At 48.9% G+C, this 6966-nt stretch overlaps 1 long non-coding RNA gene across 2 annotated transcripts in view; it reads right to left on the bottom strand.

Moving 5' to 3' along the window:
* LOC142068549 (uncharacterized) overlaps positions 1-6966 on the bottom strand; it is a 67782-nt gene that overhangs the window by 27803 nt on the left and 33013 nt on the right. The window lies entirely within an intron of this gene.

The following is a 6966-nucleotide window of genomic DNA, read 5'->3' as shown; positions in this document are numbered from 1 at the left end:
TAGGGGTTGGATTCTGTGGAAGCTCAGAGAAGATTCTCTCTAACACATACAGTTCTAATAAACTCTTACTAAACTCAATTGTTATTTTTCTAACTCACCTCCAAACTCTGAAATTCTGTTGCTCCAACCAGGATGTAGAATGTTTTATTGCTAAGGAGGCCAAACTACTTTGGCATGGGTTAAACGTACAATTTAATGAGGTGCTCATTCTCAACAACCAGTAGTTTTATCTGTACTTGCAGTTGATTCAGTCATGACTAACTTAATATCTGAGCTCCCTTTCCTCAGATCTATGTCCTGTAAAAAATACCTTTGACATAATTCATCACCCAAATGTTCACAATTCTCCAAAACACATTAAGAACCAGGATCTGGTATGGGGAGAATGGGAAATTATCTTTATTAAAGAACTAACACTTCAGAACAAAGCAGTAATCTTCAAACTTACTGAATCAATAATTCCTAAATATTGTACAGCTGTGCATATTTATTTTTAGTTTATGGTTTATCTTATGCTTTAGTCAAATTCTGATAAACAGCCTGTGTAATGCATGATAATTGTTGAAGTGTCAACTAACTAACACTTTCCACACAATATCTATCCTGGAATTGCCCCCATCTGGAGAACCTGAAAGGCCATTGAGAAAGCTCTGTGAAATTTGAGGAGAGGAGATGACTCTGGAACCATAGCTGGGTTCTGCTGGATTTAATGATCCAACACTGCCTGGAATTAGATTGGCACTAATTCTGAATATAATCTGAGTAGGAAATGCAAAGACATGTTTCACTGAACAGTGGAAGGAAGAAAGCCACGATGGTTGAAGACCAGCTATGAGGTGGCACAGCATCATCTATCTGAGGGAAAAGTGTATGGAAGCAGGTTGATTATTTTTGCTCTCTGGCATCCATCCTCCCAGGCTCAGGGAGGAAGCATGACCAACAATCTTCTCTGTATAATTACAATATTATAAATAATTTGAAGGAGAAACTGCCAACATTTAATATGTGTCACACTTGTGTTTATCCAAAATGGCTGCCATGATTGCTTTCGAAGCGCTGCTATTGTCTATAGGTCACATGACCCTGTGTGCTAAAACATGCCAACCTTAGGGGCGGGTAACTATATGCAGACTTGCCTAGTGTCAGGCATCACACGTGAGAATATGCAGTGGCCCCTCACACATTTCCTCAGCCAGAGTGAATCTCACCTATTCAGCTGAGCTGCAGGAATGGCCTGCAATTCGCCAGAGGTTGCTATGTCTCCAGCTGAGCAGCCACGTGACCTCTGCCTCCACATTCATCATGCTGGATCTCAGAGGGAGAGTCTCGCTGGGAGCAGTAGGCCAGCAGCTTGAGTGATGGGGAGAGAAGGTGAAGGAACCTGGTATTGGTCCCGGTCTTTCCCAGGTAGCCCCACCCACTGACAGATCTCAGCTGCCCCCAGCCTTCAGTTCCCACATCCAACTAGCCCCATCTTCCACCAGACACCTCAACCCAGCTCCTACAAAGTCACCCTGGCCACGCTTATTTTCATACCTCCCAACAGTTCTGGGTTTCGTAGGACTGTCCTGCTTTGCCCCGCCCCGCCCCCCACATCCTGGTTGAAGTAGGACCTGCAGCTGACCACACGAAATGCACGGTGCATGCCATTGGCAGCGGTAGAGCTAGGGAGGGCAGTGGCTTCAATGGCATCTGGCCATGGTCAGTGGCTGCAGGGGAGCTCAGGGATGGGGACTGACAGTGAACTTGGGGGCACCACGCTGAAAGGCAGGGGCTGAGTGTTGGGTGGGCAAGGTGCTTGGGCTGTCATGACTGAGATGTGGGTGGACTGGCCTAGAGGGTAGGACAGGAGTCAGGCCTACTTGTCAGAGCAGGGGTGGGGCCTGGCGGCTGGAGCAGGAGTCAGGAGCCAGGATCAAGGCAGGAGTTATAGCAAGAGTGAGAAACTAAGAGTCAAGATTCAGCAGTCTAGTCAGAGATTGTAGCCAGAGTCAAGGGTCAGGAATCAAGCCAACGGTCAGGGCCTGAGAGCAGAGCTGGAATCTGAAGCAAGGTGTGCTCTAGCAGCCGGTTGCACAGACAGCTTCCTGCGCCTGGCCCTATCAGAGGTCCCGGGTTGTGTGTGTTGCCAATTGGGTTTTCTGGGGTTGTCACTTCCGGTGGTGCCCCATCTCTCCGGGCATATAGTGCATGGATCGCAGCTGTGCCACAGCTGCTGTGTGGGGGTGGTGAGGAAGCGCTGGTCATCTGTAGCCCTGCAGACTTGGGTTCTAGTTTTCCACTTCCTTACAGTGGGGATGGCTCAACAGGATTGGCAGTGACCAGCTGCCTCTCACTTTAGAGACCTGAAATGTTGGGCGGTATGCAAGCTAAGAGGATGCTGGAGCTGGGAGTCATTGAAGAGTCCCATAGTCACTTATCTTGCCCGGTTGTTCTGGTACTTAAGCCCGATGGTACCACAAGATTCTGCAATGACTTTGGAAAATTAAATGAGGTGTCCCAGTTCAAGGCCTACCTCAGACAGATAAGCTAAATTCCAATTGAGAAAAGCATAATTCTTGTCTACCCTCGACCTGACCAAAGGTTATTGGCAAATCCCTCTGGCAAAAAAAGCCAAGGACAAGTCTGCCTTTTCTACACCAGGAGTCTTATACCAGTACATCATCCTCTCTTTTGGATTATATGGGGCTCCAGCAACTTCCCAGCGACTCATGGAAAGCTATTACCTCCACATACCAAGTATGCTGCCGCTTACCTGGATGATGTGGTCATACACAGCCAAGACTGGGGGATGCACTTACAAAAGACAGAAGTAGTAATGGGTACCCTGGTGAAAGCAGGTTTCATTGCTAATCTATCCAAATGTGCAATAGGGCTAGCAGAAGCCAAATACCTTGGGTACGTTGTGGGGAGAGGTATAGTGAAACCCCAACTGAACAATTTGGCGGCAATACAAAGTTGGCTTAGACCAGTCCAGAAGAAACAGGGTAGAGCATTTCTGAAGATAGTGGGCTATTACAGGTCATTAATTTGCCACTTCACATACCCTTTGATAGACCTGATAAAGGCCCGGGGCCCAAACATAGTGAAGTGGATCAGTGTGGCTGCAGAAGCTTTTGCAGATCTGAGGCCAGCCTTCTGCAGGGCTAGTAACCCCAGACTTTGAGAAAGAATTCATATTGCAAATGGATTCCTCCAAGTTAGGACTGGGAGCTGTACTTTCTCAAATGGTAGGAGAGGAAGAACTCCCAGTCTTGTACCTTAGTAGGAAACTCCTTCCCAGAGAACAAAAGTACGCTGTGGGGGAGAAGGAATGCTGTACAGTAAAATGGGCCCTGGTAACCCTCCGGCACTAGCTGCTCAGATGGTGGTTTACCCTTATTACAGACCATAGCCCACCTGAAGTGGAATCACCAGAACAAAGAAAAAATGCAAGGGTAACAAGATGGTTCCTGTCATTACAATGCTTCCACTTCACAGTGCAACATAGGGTAGGAATCAGGTATGTCAGTGCTGATGGTCTGTCAAGGGTACACCGGTTGTCTGCACAAGTAGCCCAACCCCATAGTGTTGGAGGAAAGGAGGACGGGGTATGTGACAAAGTCAGACCGGACAGCTGTAAGAGCAGAGGAAGGCAGATATATGAGCCCTAGAATGGTAATGGCCCTTTTCCCCATTGGCTGAAAAGAGTTTACTTCAGGTCAACTAGGGACACCTGAGTCCTGTTAAGGGCTGCCTGTGACCTTTAAAAAAACCCTCCTCTGGTGAGAGAGAAGGAGGTGAGACAAGCTGCAGAAGGGTTAGTAGTAACAGACAGAAAAGGTTTCTCCAGGGTGGAAGGCTGCTCTCCTCCCTATAGGGGAAGCAACTAAGCTAACTGCCTGTTTGGGAAAGGACTGGCATCCTGGGGTCTGCATAACAAGGAAACACCCCAGAGAATGGACAGTGAAAGGTAGTCCTTTTTGTGTGTCCTGTTATGAGTTTGTTTCTTTGGTTTGGCTGAAGGGTCTGAGGCCCACCTTCTAAATACTGAAAAATAAAACCTGAATGAGGGAAAAAAAACCTCTCCAGAGTGGGACTAATTTACTCCAGGCCTTCTTCCCCCCCCATTTAGTATTTGTGCAATTGATTGTTCCTTCCTAAGGAATGTATGTTTGTATAGGAAAAGAATCCCTGATATGCTGCACAATTTGGAGGGGGAGTAATGTGAACACCACACGATTGCTAGTTACCTTTTTCTCCAAAACCACACAACCAGCCCCTTTTCCAGCTTTGACTATTGCTCTAGCACATTCGCATATTAGGTGTAAGCAGAGTCAGGATGAGCTCCACCCTGAAATCTGGTGGTGAGGTGTGGCAAGTATGGAAAAGAACTTCAGGGGCTGATCTCATTTGCATAGGCACACCAACCCCGCCTAGAATGAGGCCATAACTGCCCAAATGGTCACTTTGGCTGTTGTGGGATCCCCAGTGTCTCTGTTATTGGGGCGGGAAGAATAAATTGTTATTACCCTGATTATGGGAACTGTACTTGGAACTGTACTTGGCCTTTTGTTATGATGGAGGGACTCACCATCAACTAAGTAGCACTCGCTAGGCAAGGAACATGGTTTCCAAAACTCTGTGAATTGAGAGAGGCTTGAGACAGGTATTAGTACCTGGTGGTGTGGGCCCCTTTGTGAGGGCCTGAAACACCAATTGCACCTCTGTCTCTCTCCACTGTGGAATGTCAGAGCTAATTTTGGGTCTATTAAGAGTCTTGCTACAGGTACTGTGCTGCATTCACTTTGGCCTTATGGTGCACCAGCACTAAGGCTCCCACTACTATGAGCTGAAATCACTGAGAGCTGGAATCAGTGAGCACTGTGTCAAGTAGTGGGGAGCCGGAAGATCTAGAGTGCAGTGAGTCAAGGAAGATCTAGAGTGCTGTTCGTGGATAGGCTGGCAGAGTGTTCGTGAGACGGCGAGGTGAGCTGTGCAGAGCGGAGCCATTCGTGAGACAGCGGAGTGTTCGTGAGACGGCGAGGCGAGCTGAGCAGAGCTGTTCGTGAGATGGCGAGCTGTGCAGAGCGGAGCCAGTTGTGGTGGAGCGGAGCCGTTTGTGAGACGGCGGAGCAGAGCACAGCAGAGCCCTGTGGGGCAGTCAGCTTCAGGACACGTAAGGTGCCCCTTACCTCTTTCCCCCACACACAGGCACATTTTAGCCAGACTGGGGAGTAACACTCTGCAGATGAACTTTTGAACTCTGGGGCTGGACTTTTTGGACTTTGGGTGATTTGTGGATTGCTGGACTCAAGAGATGTTTGGGTTCTGGGACTCAAGAACCCGAGGGAAAGGATGTGGCCCAATTTGCTGGGGTGGGTCTTTGCTCATGGTTTGGTTAATGAACACTAGTTGTGGTGTTTCCCCAATTTAATGCTGATGTCGTTTACCTCATGTTATTAAAGATTCTCTGCTACACCGAGACTCTGTGCTTGCGAGAGGGGAAGTATTGCCTCTTTGAGGCGCCCAAGGGGGGTGTAAGATTTTCCCAGGTCACTGGGTGGGGGCTCGAGCCAGTTTTGCATTTGCTTTGATGAGAGGGAACCCCTGTGTACTGAACCCGGCCCTTGCTGCTATCAACTTGGCCTGGCAGAAGGGTTACATTGGGATATGAAAAGCCTGATTTTGCTGTGAGGCGGCTTATACAGAGCTCACTTCCCACTGCTGCAGCAGTGATGTTGTTGGGAACACTGGGGCATGGCCACTAGGTAACTCGAGGGGATGGAAGACCACGAGTGTCGATGAAGCCCCCTCGCACTAGGCCCCGGTGTCCTTGGCCCCCCTCCTCCTGCCTGGAGGCACTCGCAGCAGCTCTGCGTGCTAGGCCCAAGTGTCCTTGGCCCCCCCGCCTGGAGGCACACACAGCAGTTATGCTGAGAATCTGCAACAGTATGTTGCAGAGTCAGACTGCCTGAAACTAAGCAAGGCCAAACAGGGGAGATATGGAAGAACAATGCTGAATAAAGCAGCTTTATGTATAGTTTAACAAATGATACAGAGAATCAGGGAACTAGCTGGGAACTGGATTGGCTGGCTATATGGATACTTGGAGCAGCTTGCTATTGGATAAGTATGCTGGGAAAAAGGATGTATAAAAGCCTGTGTAACTTCCTGCTCTGTTGTGCAGGATTTGAGATTTTATTCTCCCTGTACCTTTTTGCAGCTGCAAATAAACTTTTCTGCTTCTCCACCCCGTTGTGATTATTGGGTGTAGCACACCGGGTAACGAACCAACTCAAGCTGTTGTTCAGCCTCTCGGCACTGGGTGCCGGCAACAGCTTTTGGCGTCCCTGGGTGGGCGACGAGGCTGCAATTTAGCCTTGCCCGGACCCCTCCTGGAGGTCGAGGATTGCAGCGAGAACCGACGCCCAGCGCGCACCAGTGAGTTCATCGGGGGCCTCGGAGGAGACGCGATTTGATCGACCCCAGAGGGCACAACGGTGCAACGCACTCATATAGTGGAGAAGCTGTTGTGGACGGCGGTGAAGAACCGGTCCCTTAGACGTGGGGGAGGAGCAGCTGCAGGCCACGGTGAAGAACCGGACCCTTGGATAAGGTAGGAACCTATTAAAATCCGGATTATATGCTCTGTTGGAACCTGGGGACGCCCAGAGTTACCCTGTAGGTATGGGACAGGGACAGAGCTCAGAGGTTAGGGCACGGTGTACGCCCCTAGAGTGCATTCTAGCAAACTGGAAGGTATTTGGTGCGGATCCGATGACTAAGAGCCAATTAAAACGATTCTGTACAGTTGACTGGCCTCAATATCAACTAGAGGACCAGGAGTGGTGGCCACCAGGAGGGTCAATTAATTACAACACGATCCTCCAATTAGTTTTGTTTTGTCAGTGAATGGGTAAATGGAATGAACATATGTATGCGCATTTGTTTCTGACTTTATGTACTCGACCAGATATTTTACAG

This window comes from Caretta caretta, chromosome 1 (genome assembly GCF_965140235.1).
Source record: "Caretta caretta isolate rCarCar2 chromosome 1, rCarCar1.hap1, whole genome shotgun sequence".
Classification (NCBI taxonomy): domain Eukaryota; kingdom Metazoa; phylum Chordata; order Testudines; family Cheloniidae; genus Caretta; species Caretta caretta.
The sequence above is the reverse complement of the archived record's forward strand: the minus strand, read 5'-3'. Positions and strand labels throughout refer to the sequence as shown.